At 57.1% G+C, this 24,012-nt stretch overlaps 1 protein-coding gene across 1 annotated transcript in view; it reads left to right on the top strand.

Annotated features, from left to right (window-relative positions):
* Nucleotides 1-24,012, top strand: part of RAI1 (retinoic acid induced 1) — a 120,808-nt gene that overhangs the window by 39,465 nt on the left and 57,331 nt on the right. The window lies entirely within an intron of this gene.

Genomic DNA, 24,012 nt, shown 5'->3' with positions numbered 1-24,012 from the left:
GGCCGCGGGCACCCCTCCCGCCGCGCCGCGATCTTGGCTGGAGTTGCAGATTTGCCTGTTTGGGGGTTTTCCACGCTGGTTGAGGGAATCGGTCTCAGGAGAAGGAATTTCTTTCCTTTTTTGTTTGTTTCTTTTTCTTTTTCTTTTCTTTCTTTTTTTTTTTTTTTTGTGTGTGTGTGTGTGGCCGCAGTTCGGTTGTGTTGGGGGACTTTCCCCTCCCCTTTCTTCCACAATACGTTGGTGAGAGGTCTTGGCGACTGTGGCACTGGTGGACGACAGGGGGCTGAGATGGCGGGGCTGGTGGCCGCGGATGGGAAGGTGAGGGACGCCAGAGACGAAGGAGTTTTGCTCAAGTTCGCAGTTTGCGCGCTGGAGCCGGTCAGCCCGGGGAGGGCCGTCTGCGCACCCTGTCCTGCTCCAGGCAACCGGTGGGAAACTTCCCGAGAGCGCTGCCTCCCCGGGGACTCGGCGCCCCCGACGCCTCCGGGCGCTTCCTCCGGCCGCCGCGGCCCCTCCTTGCCGCCTGCGAGCGCTTAAGGTCGCGCTCTCCCCACCCCCGCCTTCCTCCCTCCCCCGGCAGCTTCCGGATCTGGACAGAGCTGGAGGAGCAGCTTCAAACACTTCCCCTGGAGACCCCTCCCCACTCCCCGCGCCGGAGCCTGCCACACAGGCCCCCCTGCCCTGCACCCCCGCCTGACGCGCGCCTGAGTGGCCAGGCTGACAATGAAATCTCGCGCCTTGCCGTCGGGGGTGGGGGTCGTAGCTGGGTCTCTCTGGGGGCTGGTGACCCGGAGCAGGGGGAGGGGGAGGGAGGGGCTTGTTTGGGTTGGAGACGTTGACGTCGATGGTGCTGTGCTGGGGGAGGGGGCGGGGGTAAGGTGGGGTTCTCGGCCCGGCCGGGGGTCGTGGATTCTAGCCCCTCTTGGATTTGTTGATTGGCTGGTGACTTCAGGCACGTCGGACCCCCCCCCCCCCCCCCCCCCCGCCCCCAACCTCAACCTCCTCCCTGCAACTCGGCCTCCTCCCCTCCCCGTACAATGCGGGCTTCAGAGGTGATCCCGAGGGTGATTGTGTGTGTGTGTGTGTGTGTGTGTGTGTGTGTGTGTGTGTGAGAGAGAGAGAGAGAGAGAGAGAGAGAGAGAGAGAGAGAGAGTGTGTGATGGAGTGTTTGTCTTCTGCGATCCACAGCAGACGCCGCTCCGGTGACCCGGAGATCCGGACGCCTCTCTCTCTCCCTTGGGGGGGGGGGAGGGGGGAGGGGAAGAAAGGGGGAGGGGAGTGGTGGGAACTTCTCCTTTTCCCACTGGGGCCATGGGAGGGGAGTTCTAGACCGGAGAATTTCTGGGGACCGCAGGCCTGTGAGGGTGTGCTCAACGCAAAGTAGGGGTCTTGGGGTCAGAAGCTTCTCGTCACTCCAAGCGCCCAGATCCTTTTGCTCTGGGGGGGAAGGTGTGGATCGGGTGAAAGGCTAGTTGGAACAGGACTAGGGGCCGAGAAGAGTCCATGGAAATCTGCCTCAATTGATTCCCAGGCGAGCTTCCTGGGCTCCTCCTTCTCTTCCCGGAGTAGGGAGGCTGGGGGACCCCAGGCTGGCAACCCAGGCGGGGGAAAGAAACCCTTCTGCCTAGTTAAAGAGAGGACTCCTGGGCAGGGGGGCGGGGCGGGGGGAGCAAGGCACCTTGGATGGGGGTGTGGGGGGGGGGGTGGCAGACTGTTTTCAGGCTGTTCTGTGGCTTGGTTCAGGAATGTCAAGAGTTAACCCTTCCCAGAAATCTGTCAGCCCCCACACAGCAGGGACACACTGTGGGACCCTTTGACGTGCTAACAGCGTGACACTGGCTGACAGGAGCTAGCAGATTCCATACTCTGCTTCCCTTCTCAGCAGCCTCAGGCAGCGGGACAGGGCCTGGCTGGGTGGTGCCTTGTTCAAGGGAAGCAGAAATCAGAGCCCAGGGAGGGTACAGCAGCCAGGTAGCCACCATGCGCCAGGGTTACGGGAACTTGAAGTAGAATCACCATGTGGGCTAAGGGGTGGGTCTTTGCCCCACTTTGCCCTGCTCCCCACCTTGACCCTTAAACCACCCACAGCTGGATGGTTGGCGGTGAAGGGTGAGTTTCTGACCCGTGGGCTGGGCTCCGAGACCCTAGGAGCTGAGGGCAGGCCTGGTGGAGGCCAGGGGGAGGCAGGGCTGAAACCTGCAAGATTGATTTCTGTTCCCTACCCCCCAGGGCCCCATTATGGGGGAGTGCCTTGGTGTAGCTGTCTCCCTACCCACCCCCTCTCCCCCCCCACCCCTCCCACCCCCGCCCACGCATTTGTTTCCTGCAGGTGAGAAGTATTCCCTGCAGATCTTAGAGCCCTGGGCCTGGCACACCATGGGCACTCTGCTTTGGCTGGACAAACACAGGAGTGAATGAATCAATGATGAATGAATGAATACATGAATGAAAGGGGAAAGTTTCTCAATAGCAGACATGTAGTCATTAAAAAAAAAAAAAACCTTTTCAATATATACACATTTTACAATATGGTTCAGAGAACCATCTGAAATTTAGAGAAAGAAACAAGGTTACTGACAGTGGGCTACGACAATGTTAATATTTTGATGTTTTTTACAGACTTGGTGGTTGGTTTGTTTTTTTTAAAAGACTTTGTAGCCATTCTCTGTATTCAGATGTATATCCTGCTTTCTTGGTTGGCCCTAACAGGAGCCTTTTCCTGTTTTGTAACCAACTGTTCCTAAACACCATGGTCAATATCTTCGGGCTTTTCCAATCGGGGGGATGTACCATCATTTACTTACTATTCCCCTTTTGTTCAACATTCCGGATGCTCCTGATGCATGAGGTAGTGAATATATTTTGCACAGAGCACTTTTTTGTGATGTTTAAGATGATTTCCTCAAAATGACGTTGCTGTTGCTGAAGATTCCGACATTTCTGCAGTGGAAGAAATGGGCTTCTCGTTTTCCCAGAAGTGGGGCACTATTCCCCTTCCTTCCTCACAACCTAGAACCTTCTGTCAGAACTGAAAAGAGCCTGGGCAGTGAATCACCTGTCTGAGCCCCCTCCTTTGACAGAGGAGGAAACCGGGGGCCCAGAGACGGGAAGTGAGTCCCAAGGTCACACAGCAGTCGCTGGGCCTTGCAGCAGCCAGGAACCAACTAGTGATCTGTCATTTTGGTTTCTACGTGTGGGAAGAGTTCCCAGGGATCTTTTAGGCTGACCTTGTCCCATTTCAAAGATTGCAGGGGTGGGGGCACTGAGAATCCAAGAGAGAAGCCCCCAGCTTGCCCCTGGCATCAATGGCCAGTTGGAGCAGCAGATAGGCTCCTAAGCCTGTCACATACTTTCTGTGTCACATACACTGGCCCTGCCCACAGGATCGGGTCACCAAAGTTGCTAGCCTGTGGTTGGCCAGCGGGGGGCTCCCGTGTTGCCCCTCCTCAAAACTCCTCCTTGCTCTCTGCCATCCCATTTTCCAGAAGGAGAAGTCGAGGATCCAAAGCAGGTGCAGTGAGAGGAGTGGGGCTCCTGTCAGAGGATCCCAGTGGTCGTGCCCTTACCCCTGCGCCTCGGCTTACTTGTCCAAAGACCAAGCTCTGGGTCTGTTCAGGAGCTGGGGTGGGGGTGGGGGGGCAGGTGTTGGCACAGATATCCACTGTGGGGGAGTGGGGAACGACCAGCCACATCTTCAACTTGTTTGGATCTTAGATTGACCTCAGGAGAGCCCCTGGGGAGGAAGGGGGAGGAGGGGGAAAGGGGGGGAGAGAAAGGAACTGAAGGGGAGATCAGTGAGGGAGGGATTAGAAAAGAGGGAAGGGAGCTCAGGAAGGAGGAGAATGAAAATGAAGAAGAGAAGAAGAGGGCACCCAGAGGACAGACTGGGGGACATCACTCCCAGGGCAGGTGTCAGGGCTAGCCAGCACTGGACCGCCAGGAAAGGCTGGATGTTCTGGGGTGGGCTCTGTGAGGGCTGAGTGAAACAGCTGTTAGCCGGGCTCTGGGATCAGAAGGATCCAGACCAGGTGCGTGGCAGGGAGGCAAGACCTGGGAGGCTTCTGTTCCCGGGTTTCCCTGCAGGGCAGGTGGCGGGGCACCAGGGAGGGGGCTGGGGCAATGGGCACTCCTAGGGGACAAGGTGATTGTGGCTCTGACTTCCCATCGAAGGATAGGAACCTTCTGTTTCCCCACTGCCAGCACACCAGCTGGCCACCGAGGTTCAGAACAACCCTCCCATGAGCGTCGGTTATTTGGGAATTTCTGTGGTGCATCTCTGTGCTTGGACATGTCCCCATGCATGTGTACACATCCACGCATGCCTGTGTGTGCATGTCTATGTGTCTGATCCTATTTGTATGGGGGTGGGTTTGCCTGCCAGCCTCTGTGTGCGTGTGTGTGTGTGTGTGTGTGTGTGTGCCATGTCTGTCTGCCTTGGACCCTATTTGTATGTTTTTTAAGGGGTCTGTGTGTCTTCCAGCTTGGGCACGTGTGCATGCACGCACGTCTGTGTGTATGTGCGAATCTGTGTGTAGCCCTGTGTGTGCCATGTCCGTGGGTGTGTGCATATGTCTCTGAGTCTCTGATCCCATTTGTGCATTTCCGGCGGGGGGAGAGCGTGCCCCTGAGCTTGGGCACGTGCATGTTTGTCTGTATGTGAGCACACACTTTCCTCCTAATGGCCCCAAGAGGGATCCAGGCAGCAGGCTTTTGTGCGGCTTTCAAGGTTGCGGCTGGGTGGGTGAAGGGGGGGGGGGGCGGCCTTCAACTGGGAACGGGGGGAGGCAAAAGAAAATCTTAAAAGACCGTCTTCCCTCTGGTCTCCAAGGAGATCAGCCTGTGAAATGATCCGCACGTTAATTAAAAACGATTATATCCTGATTGAGCCATTCCTGCTCACATCCCCCGGCCGGGAAAAGCTGAGACTGAGGCCAAAGGATGCAGAATGGGGCAGGTCTGGCTGCAGGGCGCAGCCCAAGGGAGGGGAGCCCGCCTGGGGAGGGGGCACTGAGTGGCCAGGTGTTGGAGTTATATGCCCAAGACAGATTTGAGTTTCTCCTTTGAATTTTAAAGACCACCACCCCACCCCGCTCCTCCCCTCCCCCCCCCCCCCCCACCTCCCAAGGTGGTGCTCTCCGAGGTCCTGGGAGCTGGTTGGCAGGATCCCAGACTTCATGGATGCCCCACTCGTGTGCACGACACCGGCCTTGTCGTTAACACAGATCCTGAAAGTCAGTATTCATGGTTCAGGTTTCACAGAGAAGTGACATGCTTGAGGTCAAGGAGTCAGAAGTTAGGGACCCCAGGCTGGACCCAGTTCTCTGACCCTAAGCTCCAGACCCCACTTCTGAGCTCCCAGCTGCCCCTGACTCTCATGATTAGGGATCCTCCCTCTGTAGGACCCTGGGACGCTGAGGTGTCGATGACAGGCCTTCTTATCCTTCGTGGCATCCTGAGATTGTTCCTTTCTCATCCGAGCTGCACAGGGCATAGGGCTGTGGTGTCCATTCATGTGGGGAGCCAGATGACTCCCTGGCCCTGGGCAGCTCTGGTCTGACTCTTGTCACTTTCGCCATCCTGGGCAGGGCCTCTTCCTCCTCCCTCCCACTGTCCCCCGTGATGTGGCTGACAGTGTGACACCAGACCAGCCACAGGTGCTCCTCAGTGCCTTCTGGATACCGTGCACCCATAGTCCTGGGTATCTGCCACCAAGACCTTTCTGGAAAAAACCTGGGCCTGGTCACGCTCTGCCTTACCTGGTTATCTCCCCCCAGTCAGCCTTGGAAAGACTACTGTCGTAGAAAGTAGTCATAATAATAATAAAGCAGGTGACCCTCAGCTTACACCCCAGAATTAAGTGTTGCCCTGGTTCCTAAGTGCTAGGTGCTTCGGTAAACCCTTTTAGCTCAGCATTTGTGGGGACCCAACTGTCCACAAGCATGGCCCACTGCCCTATCCCTTCTTGTTCCACACACTTGTGCATCTAGGCCCGGCTTCTCTGAGAGGAGGAGACCCTTCTTTAGGTCAGCCACACCCAAAAGCACATGAGAACATTGGCCTCGAGCAAGGACCTTTCTCTTCACTGAGCCTTGGTTTCCCCTTTGGGCAGTGGGGATCGTGGCTTTTTCCGGACCGGACTGTCAGAAAAGTAAAGAAAACCAGGTCAGGTTTGTTCAAACGTCTAGCAGCATCGGGACGCACAGAGGGCCTCATTAAGCATTCGTCTGTCCATTCAGGGCATCTGTGTGTTAGCACGACAGGGGCCTTGGGTTTGCCGGCTTGTAGGGTGGGAGACATGTTGTATTCCATGCTTCCTAGGAGACAGTCTGGGGTTGAGGTGACTGTCATTTCAGTAGAAACCTTCAGGGAGCCAAGAATCTCACTGGACACCCCCTGCAGGTGCATTATCAAAGATAGTGTCTGTGAAAAGGGAGGGGATGTTCCTCCTGAGCCAAGTTCCACATTCTAAGGGGGACCTTGACCAAGGGGAGGGTTCTGAGATCAGAAATGATGTCATGGGGAGTTAGAGGGGCAGATGGGGCCCAAAAAAGTCAGCATCCCCCTGTTCCCAAGGTCAGACTTGGAAGAGAGGCACGCAGATGTCACTCATCGCACAAAAAGCATTTTGAGCTGAAGCAGGGGGAGACACTATGCCTACCCCAGGTCATCCCTTGCAAGGTGCCGCCTCCCAGGAGCACTTTGACCCATAGGGTGCCTGCTTTCCCAAAAAATACCCACTTCTTGCCTTTCTCAGGGCCTGAGATGCCTCCTTTTGTCACTGCCAAAGGGTCAAAACATTGAAAGTTCTGCTTAAAATGCAAACCTATTACCTTGCAGGAGTGATCAGAAGCTGAACTCATGTTTGCATAATGTGGGGGCCAGCAACCTCGAAGTCCCACAGGGCCAGTGGGCAAAGCTAATGAGGATGTGAGGGCTGTCTGGCCTTCGTGGGGCTCAGCAGCTCAGCTCTGCCAGGGTGGCCTGTGGGGATGCAGCCCAGGGTGCCTGTCACCTACCTTCTTAGGAAGCAGGATTGCGATGTTTACATGACATCTCCTGGTTTGTGTCTGTTGTCACCTGATCCAGCAACCCACCTGTGGCCAAATTCAGACACCCCCCCCCCTTCCCCAACCAGGCTGCCAGTCTGGAGCCTCTTGGCTTAATAGCTATTATCCAGGAGGCACTATATCCACCCTCTGTGCCTGGCCTTGAACCTCAGTCTGCAGGGCCCTGAAAACCGTGCACAGGGCCAGCCTCGTGCACATCCCACACTCGCCCTGGCCCTCGTTAGTGGTCTTAGAAGTGAGGGTGTGGGAGCGTGGAGATCACACACAGGGGTGCTGGGACCCGACTGGAACAGGTCGGCCTGACCCTGTCCGTGTGGCTCACCGTGGCCTGACCCAGTCTTGTACATGCACGACTGAGTTCCCACAGCTGCTGCCATTGACGGGGCTCAGTGGGGGGGGGGGGGGGGGGGGGAGGGGGTTGGGGAGGGACAGCAGGCGTCTGGTGGGAGCCTGGTTTATAGGTCGAGTTTCATTTCCTACAATCCTTCATTCGGTGGATGTTTACTGACAGCCCAGAGAGGCACATTCAGGCCATGTCCAGGGAGAGTCAGGGTGGACCTCCCAGTGGAGGAAACATGGGCCCTGGGTCTGAAAGGGGGAGCATTTGACCACAGGAGGGACTGTCACTATACAGCCTGCCGGGAAGCCCAGAGGCACAAAAGGGCCAGGAGAGCTCTAGAAAGACGGGGGGGGGGGGGGGGGGGGGGGGGGGGAGGCAAGGAGGCAGAGAGGCAGGAGTGGAGGCTGAAAAGGAGTCTGGGGCCTTGACCGTGGTGAAGGGTTTTACCCTGAAGGCAGTGGGAAAAGAAGGCTGTTCCAGGCAGGGAACACAGCTGGAGTCAGGGCTCGAATGAGCCAAGGAGGAGAAAAGCCAGGGATGATCAGAAAAGGACCCGGTGGGGCTGTGAGTCCTTTGGCTGGCCGGCCGGTTCTCCTTTCAGAGCCTCTGTCCTCCCTCGGCACTGAGGCCTCCAGTTCTAAGTGCTGGGGCCTGAACTGGACGAGAGCATCCTCCCTCCTTGGACGGAGCCTTCGCCGACCCGCTGCCGAATTCCTGCCTCAGTTTGGAGCAGCTCCGCCCAGCCCTGCGGCGTCTGAGTCTTGGGAGGGATGATTACCTCTCGCTGGGGAAAGAGGTGGATGTCCTCCGGGACCAGTAATTAAAGCCCAGCAGATTGTAATTCCCTAAAAAGAAGGCTCAGCACGGAGAGAGAGGAGTGGTACCCAGGGCCCCAGGGAGGACAGGAGGAGGAGCAGCATGGGGGATGCGGGCCGCACAGGGTCGGGGGTGATAAAATAATACCTGAAATCCTATTATTCAGAATGTTCTCTCAGCGAGGCCTCCCCAGTGCTGGGTCCTGAGCTCTTGGTTATTTCCCGTCTTCACTCCCGTTTCACGGGGTGAGGGAGGGAAAGGTCCCACCATCCCCATTCCACAGATGAAGAAACTGAGGCTTGGAGAAGTCAGGCAACTCTGGCTCAAGGCCCCTCTGGCCTAGTAAGAAGCCGGGGACGAACCCAGGGCTGTGTCCGAGCATGGCCCTCCTTGCTGGGTATTTGTGGTGCGGAGGGCACTGCCCAACCCCAGGGGAGGCCCAGCGGGGCACCCCTCCTGACACTCCCCATGTTTGGAGTCTCCTGTCTAGGGGAGGAGCAAGGGGATCATGCGTCCCGCTGTGGTGACTGAAAGGAGTCTGTCATCCAGGGCTGACACTGTCATTCACTTACTCACCTGCTCTGTGATGCGAGGCGAGAGCCGCTTCCCCCTGGTCATCTCCTCATCTGTAAAAGGCTCGGATTATCTTAAGGTTCCTTGTAGCCCAAACAGCTGGATTGGCCAGTAGGGCAAATCCTGACAGCGGAGGTAAGTAACCTTTGAGAATTTTGCACCCTCGGAGCCCTTTGTGATGTTAAGGGGCTTCAGCTTTTGCATGCTGGAGGGAGGCCGGCTCTGTTATCATCCCCGTGTGTCACAAAAGCACACAGAGGCTCAAAGAGGTCCCTGCTGCTCTGGGGAGAGCCCTCTCCTAGAAAATTAAGACCTACTTTCCACAGTCCTGCTGCCCAGCCCTAACTCCCCTTCTACCCTCTTCCAGGGAGAGGTAGAGAGACCAGGGCCTGAGAACCCAGACCAGAAACTGTTGGCTGTGTGATGCCCTCAGATGGGTGCTGTTTGAGCAGCGCATAGTTTAAAAAATTTTTTTTCAATGTTTATTTATTTTTTGAAAGAGAGAGAGAGAGAGAGAGAGAGACAGAACATGAGCGGGGTAGGGGCACAGAGAGACAGACACAGAATTCGAACAGGCTCCGGGCTCCAAGCTGTCAGCACAGAGCCCGACGCGGGGCCCGAACCCATGAACCACGAGATCACGACCTGAGCTGAAGCTGGACGCTTACCGACTGAGCCACCCAGGTGCCCCGTCCAGCACACCAGTTGAAAATATAACATGAGATTTCACATGAAAATCCTACTTTTTGCTTCTCTGAAACTAGAAACCCACCTGTGCCCACGGGGTGCTAAAGGCAGAGCTGAGATGGGCTGCCACCTTCTGCCCGGTCCTGTGCGGTCCTCACCCTGTCCAGTTGCACCCCCACCCCACCCCACCCCCACTTCCATCCTGCCTGGCCCTCTGTTCCCATCCTGGCCCTGGCTCTCACTTGTCTTGGGTAGATTACATCTTTGAACCTCACCTGTAAAATGTCAGAACCAAGGAACTGATTTCAAACTGTGTCTTGAAGTGTTTTCCAGAAATTCTCCAGGCAGGAAAAAAAAAGAAAAAGGAAAGGGTGCCCCACGTGGGGGGGGGGGGGCCTCCTGGAGAAAAACAAGGAGGTGCAAAAGGGCTCAGAGTAGTACTTGAGGAGAAGCATCGAACTCTCCTTGCCTGTTACCGCCGCGCTTGGGGGGGCCTGGACACAGACACCCATTGGACTCTTCTGGTTCCATAGCACGGTTCATTCATTGCAGTCACTCATATGGCCCTCACAGCACCCCTGATAGAGCACCATTGTGGGGGCTTTTATTCTCATGTTTACTGGACAGAGAGAAGTGGGGGGCAGAGAGGTGAAGTGACATGCCCTGGGTCCCAGCGAGGGTGGGATTCTGACAAGGGTCCTGTTCTTGACTGCTGGCCCAGCGCTCGTTCTGATCTAAGATACTGTAAAAATTGGCTCTTAGGTGAGCTGCTTTTTCCTGTGCATTTTAAAAAATGCTCTTTTAGTTAATATGCGGGAGGGATTTCGATGTTCTCGTACATAACCTTTTGCTGAAGCGACAACGTGCGATAAAAGGGTCCCAGGAGAGCTGGTGTAATTTGGGCTGTGAGGGACAGAGAATACCAATGCAGAAGCCTCTCCAGAAAGCCCGCTGCTCCTGGGAACTAGGATACGGGGGTGGGGGCAGCCCTCTCACCTCACCATGTCGAGGCCAGGCCCTGAGCTGTCGACACCCAACTTGAACCCTGGGACCATGTGTTCATTCAGATCATGCTTAACTATTTGGCTTTTTTTATTCCCTCACAGTTTTGAGTGAAGGTCTCAGTTCCTACAGGAGGAGGTCTAGGTAGAGAGGGACAGAATATTCAGAACACAAAGAGCCTAAGAGTGGGGTGGTGGCTGTGGGACCGACCCAAAAGCCCCATTTGTAGGCAAGAGCTGGCCAGTTGGCGGGGAGGTAGACAAAGGGGCCCATGCTGAGGGCAAATTGAAGGGCACCTTCAAGGTCTTTTCAGCATTTGCCCTTGGTCCCAAAGGATCCAAAAAGGGGGCTTGGGAGGTTCCAGTTAATTGAGGCTGATTCTAAATCGGGAGGCTTAATAAATGGTAATTATCATCCTGTGGGAGCAGACCAGAGCTCCCAATGCTGCCAGGAACAGAGATCATGGATCCGGGGCCCCTTTCCCCTCCCACACCTAGAGGCTCAGAGCTTCCACCCACAGAGGGGTCCGGGACCTGGTGCAGACCAGGGGCCACCCCCTCCTTCCTGTGTGTAGGTCCCGGGCATGAAGGTGTATTGCATCCCTGCCTGTGTGCCTGCACGTGAGATCTTTAGACACTGAGGCACATCGCGTGTCTGCATGTGTACGAGTGTGCATGCACGCACGTGAGTGTGCATACGCGAGTGCCGGTACCGGGCCACCCTCCGCTCAGCCACCTCCAGGCCCCCTTCCTTCCCCACCCGTCAAGGGACAGAGACAAGAGACTCTCCCATGTAGAATCTCAGCAGGGCATGGACTTTGCGACTCTGGAAAGCAGCGCCCTGTGGACAGAGGTGACCGTGCAAGGTTTTGGTTCCACCCAAAGAGGGACTTCTGTCATGTAGAGTGTCATTTAGCAGAGGTGGCCTGGGGGGGGGGGTGGCTGCTCCAAGGGGAAGGGAGTGTCCCCTCTCAGCAGGTTTGCAAGCAGATGCCGAACATGTCCTTTCCTGTCTTTTGCAGTCCCTTCTAAGCCCAAGTCCTGGCACCGTGAATCCCCTCCCCCCACACCCCTCCACCCCGACCCCCACCCACCCCCCTCCCCTTGCTGGCACGCATCAGTCACTGAGGCTGCTGCTCTGTCTTGCCAACCCAGACTGGTCTGAGGGACTGGCAGAGGGCTTCTGCCCCTTGGTGTCCGCAGAACTTGGCTCAGAGAGCCCCAGGGAATGTGGATGAGGAGGATAGCTGTCAGTGTGTGTGTGTGTGTATGTGTGTGTGTGTGTGATGGTGGATTTGTATGTGTATCTGTGTTGTGTGTGTGCCTTTGCATGTGTTCTGTACACTTGAATGAGCAGGGCTGCCAGTGTTGAGTGTGGATCTCCATGTAGAGAGTGTGTAATGTGTGTGGCTCTGAGGGGTGGGAGGTGGGCTGAGGGTGTTTCCGTGCACTGTAGGTATTGACCATCAAGTGTGCATGTGGGCCAGTGGATATGCTTGTGACCAGGGTGTGGGGGGGGGGGGCGGGGGCTGTGTCCCGCCAACTCCTTCCTGGTCCGTTTCTTCCCACCCCAGGTCCCTGTCACCACCCTTGCCCCCAGATCAGATCCTCAGGGGCTCCCAGCCACCCCAAACCCTAACCATCCTCACCCCCACTGATGGGGACCTTGACACCTGCCAGCCCAGGTCTTAGCACAATAGCAGGCCCAGCATGGGGCTGCAGAGATCCCAGGGGGCATCCCATAGGGACAAGGGAGGAGGAGGAAGAGGAGGCCTCTGGTTCACTGCTCAGCCCCTCCCCAGAAGGTCCTGAAGGACGTGGGTTTCTGTGTTTCTGCAGCCTCTGGGCCACACAGGGAGGGAGGCCTTTCTGGGGCTACCACCGACATTTCTAGATGCAAGCCGGGACATTTCCAGAGATGGAATGTTTTTAGAACGTGAGACCTGGCACTTCTGGAGACAGGATGAGGACGTTTCTAGAGATAAGATGGAAAGCATTTCTGGAGGAGGGACAGGTGTGAGGATGAAATGGGGGCATTTTGAGAAACGAAGTCTGAACATTTCTGGAGATAGGGGAGGGCGTTTTCTGGAGTAAAGATAAAGCCTTTCTGGATTCCAAACATTGCTAGAGATGAAACATTTCTGGAAATGGACTATTTCTAGACATCAACTGTAGTACCTCTGGAAATGGAGTGTTTTTGAAGATGATGCAGGAGTATTTCTGGGAATAAAATAGGGCATTTCTGGATTTGAGGTATTTTTGGAGCTGAAACGGAACATCTCTAGAGATGGGATGTGATATTTCTGGAAGTGGAACATTCTCGGAGCGAAGATGGAGCCTTTATAGAGAGCACTGGCATTTATGGAGACGGATCATATTTGAAGAGGAGAGAGGATTTCTGGAGATCAGATGGAACGTTTCTGGAGATGGAACGTTCTGGAGATGGAATGTTCTGGAGCTGAGAATTTCTGGATTCAAACCAAGGGTGTCTGGAGAGGAAATGTGTCATTCTCAGAAAAGGATCAAAGATGGCATATTTCTGGAGATGGTGTTTTCTGTAGACGAGAGGGCCGTTGCTAAAGCTGGCTGTTTGTCTCTTGGAGTAGTAAATGGGAGAGGGTCTCCTGGGGGTGGGGGTGGGGCAGGAACGCCCCCCTACCTGTGCAGGAGATGGGCCTGAGGTCCAGAGGGGAGGCCCTTGCCCAAGCCCACTCCTCCTGTGAGTGGCAGAGCAGCCCTTCTGGGGACCTTTCCAGAGCCACCCCCTCCCTCAGGCTTGTGCTGGAATCCTCCCCCAAGGGAGGCTAGAACCCTCTCAGTTCTGTTCTTGGGGTCCCCACCCCGATCCTGGTGGGGCCCTGGCAGTCTCCAGGCTCACTGCAGGAACAGGCAGTGACTGAATGGTTAAATTTAATTTAATTCCATTTCTTTGGAGCCATCTGAGGCTTACTCCCCAGCCCCCTCTGCCAGGAGCCTCCACCCTCTCTGGAGCCAATATCCCCACCACCCCCTACCTTGGAGCAGCCCTGAGGTTGGCCTTGCTTCAGCAGAAGGGAAAGAGGGGTACAAGGCTGAACACTGGTGAAGGTCCAGGTCCCTCCCTGCTCAGGCCCAGGCTGACCGTGGGGGTGCCAGGCTACCTCCCCCACCCCCCGCCCCAGCCCCGACTCCCAGGAAGCGGCTATTGAGGCCTGTCAGCACTTGAGCCGGCCTGGAGCCCCGGAGTAATTATTTCTCTTCCTTAATTGAAATTTCAGCCTCAGTGATCCTGCCTCAGAAGTGTGAGGTGGGGGAGGGTGGGGAGCCCCCTTCCCTGCCCCCAGTGCCAGCCTCCATGCCCCAAACGCTGGTGGCGGGCATGGGGTGGAGGGCCGCAGCTCAGGGAGATGAGGGTTAGGGTTAGTTACGGCCACACTGCAGTTAAAAAGCTGACCCTTTCACCTGACGGTTTGGGCGAAGGTCGAGGGGCGGAGGGCGGCTGGCCTGAGGCAGGTGTACAATTGGGGGCAGCCACGCTGGGGGGTTCTGAGCCAGGGTAGCAGGAGGGAGTGGGCTTCCAGGGGCGCCCCTGCCTCCTCCCGGATCTGGCAGGGATCTGAGGGGCTGGCCTGGGGGGCTGTGACTCCGGCTGAGTAGACCATGATGGCGGCGGAGGCCCAGTTCCTGGTTCAGGGCTGGGTGAGGCAGCTGGCCTGGTGGGGTGGGGTGGGCTGTGGCTGGTGGGGGCAGCTGAGGAGGCTGTTTTCCCAGCTGCGGTCAGGCTGGGCGGAGCATCCGGGCTGGGCGCTGGGTCACCACACACACACACACACACACACACACACACACACACACACACACCCTCTTTCCCTCTCTCTCTTTTCCTCTCTCTCTCTCTCTCTCCCCCTACCCTCCTCCCTTTTTCCCTCTCCCTCTCTGTCTACCTGGGTGGTCCCTGCCACCCCACAGGGCCTGAGGCCTGTCTGCTGGTGGAAACGGAGGACTCTAGGGGCCAGCCAGGAAAAGCCATGGGCTCCAGACAGGCCAAGAGCCCACCCCTCCTGAGCTTCTGAGAGGCGGCTCTGAGGGGCTCAGGCTAAATGCAGAGGCTCCCAGCAGCTTCTACCCACAACTGCCCAGACTCAGGCCGGTGTTCCCATCACAAGGGAGCAACTGTGGTCACCCTCCCCACCCCACCCCCAGCCCCTGGTGCTTGCCCTCCGGGTCTCAGTCTTCCCCAACTGGGAAATGGGGTTTGTGGTCAGCTTCGTGGGAGTCTTCAGGGCTGAAATGCCTGCCAGGTGCTCAACGAACACTGGAAGCACAGGCTGTTCTTCGCGCTGTTGTTATTAATAAATGTGCCTAAGCCTGAGCAGGCCCGGGCCAGCCCCCCGCAGGTAGTAGGAGCTCAGGGAATGGCAGCAGCTGTCATCACGGTTGTTACCGGGAGGGTGTTTTCCCGGCACCCAGAAATGTCCGTCGGGGAGCTCCCGGCCTGGGGCCTTCTCTGCCCCTGGGTGGCCAGGTTTTGTGACTAGGGAGACTAAGGCCTTTGGGAGTCAGGACAGGGTGGGGACAGAGAGCAGGAGATGGCTGCCTCCTCCGTGCACACGGCGCTCGCTCTCTCTCTCTCTCTCTCTCTCTCTCACACACACACACACACACACACACACACAGGGCATCACACATCATCCATTAAGAGCTCCTGGAAAACCCACTGAGGGAAGAGCTCTGCTCAGCAAGGCCATGTCACTGCAGCTTGCCTGACCCCTGGGTCGCAGAAGCTCACAGCCCATCTTCAGTGGGGAGCGGGCTACCACTGGCCTCCGAGGACAAGAGGGACAGAGGGAGCTGGATGGAAGGGACAGGTCAGCTCCAGCAGCTGAGAAAGGGGGCTGAAGAAGGCAGCGCCCACGAGTGGCCCATTTGCTTAGAGGGCGGGGGGGGGGGGGGGGGTGGGGTGGGGGTGGGCAGGACAGACACAGGGGGAGATGGGGAGGGATGAGGGTGCAGGGAGACGACCTGGCAGCAGGCGTTGGGGGCCTGTGGCATTGGAACCTGAGCTTGGCCCAGCTGCGGGATGCCTGCTGCTCATCTGGGCTGTGGCCCCCTCCGCCCGCAGAGCTTGGGGACCTCTGTTCTGGCTCTGCTCCAGACATATTCCAATACCTGCCTTTTCCCCTGACCTCCTGCTGCCACACTGGCTTCCCTTGCCCCTCTGCGTGCGAATTTTGAGGCCTTGAGCCGCCACCTGCCAGGAGCTGGGCTTGGTCCTCCTGGCAGTGGGGGCCTGGGGGGACCGGAGCAGTGGGGGCGCCCCAGAGGCCGCCCGGGGTGGGTCCCAGGCGCCAGTCCAGCTCGTCAGTCGGCTGCTGGGCTGACCTTGTCACCTTGGGTCCAGAGAGAGGGCAGCCCCTCCCCCACACGCACAGAGCCAGCAGAGCTGACATGACTCACCTCACCGGTGCAAACAACTCCCTCTTCCCACTGGGGGGAAGCAGGAAGCTTCCTGAAGCTGCAGCCCTCCACAGCTGGCTTCCCAGAGGATATGGGGATCGCTCACCTCCATGGATCAGACCCTGTGCCGCTCCAGGACCCACCCAGAACCTTGGGAGATCCTTCGGGACCGCCACGTTTAGGAGGGAAGGAGGTACGCAGACACGCAGATGCGGACCTTTGCAGTCCCGTGCTCAGGGCCTCCCAGCTCCTTCTCCGCCCACAGAAACCCTGGGCCCCGGCGGCCAGCGCTGTGCCTTCTCCCTAACACGGCTGTCCCTGGAGGATTGGGATCACTGTCCCCCCCCCCCCCCATGCGTCACATCTACCGAATTGGAAGAGTGGCGCGTCCGCTCTCAGCCTGGAGATGGCCAGTGTGGGGAGAGACCTGACACTGGATCAGGGGCTTCCTATGGGTTGAGAGTAAAAGAACTTATTAACACCAGGCCACACGGCTAGGATTTGAACTGGCTTCCGCCAACCACAGCTCCCGGGCGGAGAGGTCCAAGCAGCACAGGCCTGTGGGACAGTGCTATTTTTTGTATTTACTTCTGCCCCCACCCCTTCGCCCACCCTGTCAGGCCTCCAGGGCAGACCCTGTCTTGATTTTCCCCAGAACAAAGCGGCCTCTACTAGACATGCCGAAGCGGAGGCTTCAATCAGAGCAGGTGAAAGGGGACTCCGTCTGGCCTTTTGTTACTCAAGGAGGGAGTGAAGGAAATGGATTTGCCCTTGAACAGGGAGAGAGGGAGACCAGGGAGGGGGTGGGGGGCATGTGCTCAAGGATGGGGCACACCTGAGATGAGACTTCTCCCCACCCGCTAGAGCATCGAGAGCGGGGTCGTCATTTTAGTATTCCGCATGCACACGCACGCACACACACTCACCCGGGCGCGCGCACACACTCAGATGCACTCACACGTGTCAATCCCATCTTCCCCCCACCACCACCTCCCCCCTCCCCCCCAACGTCTGAGGTTCCCTCCAAACCAGGAAGCAGAGAAAAAAAGGAGAAAGGGAAAGAGAAAAAGAGATTAGTGGGAAGAAAATCCGATTCTGGAGTTACCTTAGTTACCAGCTCTAATGACTCGTGGGGCGGGCTCGGCCACCTTCCTGCGCAGGAGGACCCTCCCTCCCAGGCCCCTCCATCACCCCATTAATAAGACGGGGCCCTTGTTCATGAGTTCTGCAGCAGAAAGGGAAGAATCAAGGACTTTTCAATAAGAGAGAACTCCCTGGGTGGTTTTGAATAGTTGCTTTTTGTGTGGCAGCGGAGGGACTGTCCTCTCCTCAGCGCCCTGCCCTGCCCGCCTCCCTCCGCTGCTCCGTCTGGAGCCGCCTGCTCCTGGGTCTCCAGATGGATGAGCTTGTTTCTCGGGAGCCCAATCTTTTATTGTTCCTGCCTTTCCCTCATGATACCCTCAGCTTACCAGAAGCCAAGGGCAGCCTTTGCATCTCAGGAAAGCTAGAGAATCCCCAAGGTAATTCTAAAAAGGCTGAAACCCAGGGAGTGGGGCTCAGCGGGAGCACCTGGTTCCTGTCCTGTGCCAGGAAACAAAGGCACGCTCCCCACATCCCTTCCCAGGTGATAGGCCTGCTGGCCGAGGCCAAGCTCACGGCCATTGCTTCGGTGCCAGTAGAAGGGGCGTGAATGGAGGAGAGACGGGCCAAGGGGAGATGTTGGTGGAAAAGGAGAGAGACAAGCAAATCCGTTTTATCAGACGCTGCATATCTTAGGAAAGCACATTTCAGCTCTTTTGGCTTTTGGCAAGCTGGTCCTACCCTTTAATTTTCTAATAAAAAGGAATTACGTTTGCTGAAAAGGCAGTAACCAGTTTCATGTCAGTATCTCTTGTAGAGACCATAATTCCCGTCTTGGGTGCCTGCCGGCTCAGGGATAGGGGGTGGGCTCCTGTGACCACCGGTGACGCTGTACAGGGCCCAAGGGGCAGGGACATTGGGGCAGACGGCAGGGAGTGCCCCGTGGCTTTGCCCTGCCCGGCCTGCCCTGGGCTGTCCACCCCCAGCCAGGCCTCAAGCTATGGTTCCAGGCTCACCACCAAGGCCCCAAGACTCATAGCAGACGCTTAATAAATATTTGTGGCGTGAATGAAAGCACGAATTCCTATAGCTGGGGCCTGGGGTAGCCGGCAGGATGCTCAGAGCGTTGGATCTTTGTCGAATGAGTGGATGCATGAGCGCGTGCACGAAACCATGCTCTCCAGTCTGAAATAACCTATCTGGCAGGAGGTACCAACCCTGCACCACTCCCTGCCCCCACCCCCAAACCCTGGCCCTGAATGTACTGCAAACTTCGCCAAAAATCATCTAATCTTTTTTTTTTTTTTTTTTAAAGACAAAACAGAAGTGTGTAAAGTTGGAAGTTTCTATCCCCACAGCTCTGTGCCTGAGTCCCCAGAGTCAAGGGCAGGGGCCTCATCCTTTACCCCTTCCTCCTGTCACTGGGAATTCTGTGCCTTAGGTCCAGTTTGGGGGTTTCCTCCAGGGGACCCTTTCACACACACTGTTCTGGGGCGCCGTGGGGCTCCTTAGTCGTCCCCTGCCCACTCTTCAACCTGGGCCAAAGGAAACACGCAGGAGGTACTTTTGGAAGTGCCTTGTCTCTGCAGGGTGGACACAGGGACGGCTTCCTTTTGCTGTTACAAATACCTTCATTCCAGTCCCAGTTTTAAACAAGCTCACATAGGCAGAATACTTACCACAGGCGGGCATTTGATAAGCGGTAGCCTTTGTGATTTGGAAGGAATCTGTTCCATGCCCCAAACGTTTCTTGTACCCCTTCTGTGTGCCAGGGACCCCACGGTTCCGGAGGGGTGAGGAGGCCCCTGAGCCCAGCTGCCCCTGCCCCCCACTCCCCCAGCAGCTCATCACTGCTGACACCTGGGCACTGTCAGACTGATTTATGCCACTGGAAATGCCAGGGCATGCAGGACAGCAGATCTCACACACAGCATTCTTTCTGGGGCTGACCTCAGCGTGAAGGCACGGAGGCAGCCCCCTGTCCCTGCCCCACATCCAGCTCCCAGGCACCAGGCCCCTGTGCTTCCGCCCACAGACATGGGAGCAGCCTGGGGCTCATCTGCTTGGTCACTTGGGAAGAGACACTCAGAAATGCCCAGCATAGCATCCTTGGGCCTGCCTGAATTACAGTCCCTGGGGGTGGCCAGGAATTGGAACTATAATAAACCCCTCAGGTACTGCTGTATGCCAGCCGGGACTGGGAACCAATATAAGTGTGCAGCAATATCAAGGACATCTTTTAGGCTGGCCAGGGCCTGGTTCTTTTGGCAGTGGGAGAGCTGATGGGCCCAGGGTAGGGAGGGGAAGGGAGACCGAATTGAGTACTGGTGAGGGCACCAGCAGGAGGTGTTGCTTCCTAAGATTCTGGTTTGGGCAGTGAGATAGGTCACCTTTGTGTCTCCTGCACTGTCCTTTGCACGTGGTGAATGCTTAACAGACTTTGCTTACAGACACAAGTGACTTTGTGAATCGTGGCACTTGTGTACATGCTGATTTCGGGGTCCCTGTGGGACTGCCAGGATCGGCCCCACTTTCTCACTGACAGCCGACTTGTCTGGGGGAGACCCAGCTGCAGCCTGGGGTATCGTGGGTTTCAGGTTCCCCATGGTTCAAATACCAGCTCATCTGCCCTGGATGACCTTCCCTGCCCTGAGCCTCTGTTGGCTGGTCCGTAAAGTGGGCCACATCATCTTGGCAGGCCATGAGTGTTAGCAGCCAAGGAGGCAAGCCCCTGCACAGAACAGGGTCTGTACCAGGAGGTTTCCCCTAAGTCTCCTTGCTGTGGTTTTCCTTCAAAATCACTTTTTAATTACAAAAGGAGAGAGATGATCGTTGTAAATAGAGAAGAAACGTTGGAGGTACATAACATAATAGGTCAGAGCTTCTCTGCACAGAGGCTTCCTTGGAAGTCATTACTTTCCTAGTCTAATGTGGACCTTTGGATTCGAGGGAGGGGGAGCGCGCATTTGTGCGCGCGCGCGCGCACACACACACACACACACACACACACACACGCTTAATTCTTCATTGAGCACCTACTGTGTGTGGAACTCTGAGCGTTTAGAGACGACTCAGACCCGGGCTCTGCCTTTAGGGGGCGCTCTGGGTCCTGCCGGGGAGGCTGACAGGAAACTGATCAATTACCCTGTGACGGGGAGCCTGCTGTAAGATGAGGCAAGAGGGGGTGCACAAAGGAAGGGGTTAACCGTGGGTGGCAGGGTCGGGAGGGGGAGTCGGGAAGGGCTTGACAGGACCCGTGGGGTTTAAACTGGGCCTGCACAAACGCTGGTAAGTGTTTAGGTGGAGAGGAGAGGGGAGCAGCAGGAAAGGCATTCGGGTCGGGGAGAGGGAGGTGGTTTGGGACGCGCGGGCTTTGGGATCCCGGCAGGACCGCCAGGGTCAGCCCCTCCGTGCGAAGCCACCCGTGAGAGCCTGGCCGCGGCGCGCAGCGTGTGTGTGCTGGAGGGCGGGTGGCGCGGGGCCCCGAACCCCTGGGCCGGAGTTTCTGCTGTGCTCTGTAAGTAATAGGAGCCACTGAAGGCTTTTAAGCCGGGAAGTGACCTGGCCCGGTGTGTGTGTTTGAAAACGGTCTCCCTCGAGCAGGGCTTGCAGGAGGGTGAGAGGGTCAGGGAGCCCCCCGGGAGGCTTGTGCGGTGGTCCGGGGCGCTGCGGAGCAGCGCTGGTGGCCGGGACGTGGCCAGAGGGGGGAGACGGGCTCGGCGGTGGGGGTGGGAGCGGCTGTGCTGGCGGCGATTGGACGCGGGCGGAGGGGGCGGGGTCTGGGGCGAGGACCGGGAATGGACGGTGTGCGGCTCCTGACGTGGGCGGGCGCGACGTGGGGTGGCTGGGCCTGCGTGGCCTTCCTCTCCGGCCGGGGTCCGCTCTCAGCTCCGGGCGCGCCTGCCCATCAGGCCTCCATTCCCCCTTTCCGGGCAGAATGCCCTCCACCAGCACCTGGCCGACCCGCGTTGCAAACAGCAGCGGGCGGAGGCCTTTGTGCCTTCCAAGTCCTCCTCCAGGGACGCGGGTGATGACCGAGCCGGCAGATGCCCCGCTGGTGTGCCACCACCGCCACCCACCACTCTCTGACGCTCAGCTGCTCCCCAGAAAGAAAGACCTTGTCACAAAGGGAGGGAGGGAGAGGACGCTCTTCCGCGACGCAGCCCATCTGGGAGCCAACGTTATTTTCCTGATTCAAGGAAACATCTGTTCATGCGTCTCCTTTCAGAGAGAGGCGGGCAGCCGACCCAGGACGAGGGAAGCCGCGAGGCTGTCCCTGGCGCTGGGCAGGAGGGTGGAGATCGTGGGCTAAGCCCAGGACCCCTGTCCTAAGGGGTTTCGGACAAACCACCACCGTTCTCTGCCGGATTTCCACCCACCTGCTGCCACCTGGCCTGCCTCTGGCCCTCTGTGGACTTCTGGTCAAGAGCTCCCACCACCCCCTGGGTGCCCGTGGCTGTCACTGCCTCCTCTCAAGTACAGGGGCTCCTGGGGCAAAAACTGTAGCCTCCCCCAGAGTGCCATATGTGTTTATCGAGGGACCCCTTCATTATTTCTCACACACAAGCCATGTTTTTGAAAGATACGGCTGCCAAACAAACTGCATTTATTACATAATGATTAATTCATTGCCCCCATTTCTTATTAATCAAAGACATCCATAACTGCCTATCCAAGCTTTGGGTGGGGGAGATAGCCAGCAGGGCCTCGAGCTGACAGCCTTCTGGCCCAGAGCAGGGGTACTGCTAGATTTGTGTCACTGTGGCCTCGTTTGGGTAAACGCACAGTACCCCTGAGGTTTCTAGAAGAAATACAGACAGCTCGTGGACCCCCCCCATACATCGCCTCGCCAAACCCCTGGGGCCACCTGGGATGTTTTATCACCCCCCTCTCCAGCCAGCTCTGAGCTCAGGCTGACTGCTTGGCACTTGGCCACTGGCTGACCGGCGGCTTGGCAGAGAATGAGGGAGATGGAGTAGGCTTGTCCCCATCCCTGGACGCTGCCATTAGTGGCAGCCCGGGAAGGACCTGGGGGCCTGGGCTGAGGTCAGGACCGTTCTGGGCAGAGCCAGAGGGCAGCTGACAGAGCACTGTCCTGGCAAGCTGGTCCCAGGCACAGAGGCTGAGAATCTTGGGGTTCCAGGGCATTTGAGATGTTTATCCTCTCCCCTCCCAGGGGCAAGGCAAGCTTGTGTTTTTAGCTCTTGGGATACATGAGGTTGGGCCAATGCCATCCATCCCTTCTTCACTTACCCATCCAACACTGAACGCGTGGCCTGGCACCCACCAGGGATGTCCCTGCCCTCAAGGTGTTCACAGTCTAGTGGGGACAGGGGCAGATGCCCAAATAAGTCATTGCTGTCCTGTGTGCTGTCCAGCCACAGGTTGCCCAGGAAGGTAGGGACCAACAAGAAGGCACCCAACCCAAACGGGGACATGTGGTCCAGGAAGCCTTCCAGGAAGAGGTGCTGTTGCTAAGTGCTGTTAGTTAATTTCGTTTTGTTTTGTTTTGGTCTACTTTTTAAATAACTTCTTTGTGCCACGTGCCATTAGGTGCTTTTCACATACGTTGTCGTGTTTAATTTGCACCAACAACCCTGTGAGGTAGGAAATAGCTTCCGCATGTTCTCGATGAGTAAGCTAAGTATCAGAGGGGAGGTTGCTTGGCCAGCTCACTCAGCCAGGATTAGAACTCCAAGTGGTTCTCAAAAGATGACAGAAAAGATGTAAGGGGATGGGCAGTGAGTCTGGCATGCCTGGCAAAAGAAACCGCAAATGCAAAAGTATGGCTGTGGGAGCAGCTGGGGCATGAAGGTCTGTAATGCTAGAGCAAGCAGAGGTGGGCTTGGGTCATGGAGAGCTGGCAGCAGAAGAGCTAGGGAGCCACAGCAGGAATGTGAGTTGGGGGTGATGTCCCACTGCACGGGGCTCCATTGGTCTCACTCAGGGCTCCAGCTCCTAGGCAGACCTCCCTTGCCAGCACTCCCCACTGCCTGCCTGTGTCTCTTCAGGCACCTGGCTACAGGCACCCCTCCCAGATCTGGTACATCTCTTCCTGCTTCTGACCTCAGGAGACAGGAGTCGGGCTGGCATCGAGCATCAGGGAAATGCCCAACACATCAGTCCCCGAGGGCCTCCTGGACCTCTCCACGAATCCTGCAGTGCCCATCTCAACTGTCCCTGTCCACAAAGAGGCTGAATGGCGGCCAGCATCTGCCCGTCAGCAGAGAGTTCCCGCTCTTAGCACCAGCTCGCTGAGCTGCCTCCAGGGACAGTCCTGCCCGCCTCCCCAGAGAGCCAGCACTTCCGCTGCTGCCTAATGGCTCTCCCAGCTGGAGACAATCCTTGATATTTAGCCCGCGTGGCAGGAGCCTTAATAGCAGCAACTCTCCCTCCCTGCTCCTGCCTCCTGTGCCCCAGAGACAGCCCTGCTCACCTTCTGAGCTGACCATGCTACCCCCATCAGGCAGAGGCCTTTCTGCCCACTCTTGGTAATAATCTGGAATGAACAGGCACCCAGCGGCACCGTGCATGTGGTGTTTTTTCTTCTGAGATCCAGAGATGCCCTGTGAGAGAGTGTTATTAGTGTGGCCTCCTTTTTTTTTTTTTTTTTTTTAAGACAGAGAGTGAGTAGGAAAGGGGAAGAGAGGGAGAGAGAGGGGAGAAGAGAGAGAGAGAGAGAGAGGATCCTAAGCAGGCTCCACACTGAGTGGGGAGCCCTATGCATGGCTAGATCCCACAACCCTGGGATCATGACCTGAGTGAAATCAAAAGTTGGATGCTCAACCAACTGAGCCACCTGGCACCCCAGCCTCCATTTCAAAGATGAGAAAACTGAGCCTCAGAAAGGAGCCGTGATGAAGACTGATCATTTTGGCCTCACCTCTCTCCTCTTGGTGCCAGGAAGTGGACTGCGTTCCCTCACACCCATAGGACCTTTACGGCTGCTGGTCTCTCTACCCAGAACTCTATTCTCCCTTCTCTCCCCCTCCCTGTCCCAGTATGTCTGCCC

Source organism: Panthera tigris, chromosome E1 (assembly GCF_018350195.1).
Source record: "Panthera tigris isolate Pti1 chromosome E1, P.tigris_Pti1_mat1.1, whole genome shotgun sequence".
In the NCBI taxonomy this organism is placed as follows: domain Eukaryota; kingdom Metazoa; phylum Chordata; class Mammalia; order Carnivora; family Felidae; genus Panthera; species Panthera tigris.
Note: the sequence above shows the minus strand (reverse complement) of the source record. Positions and strands in the feature narration are given on the sequence as shown.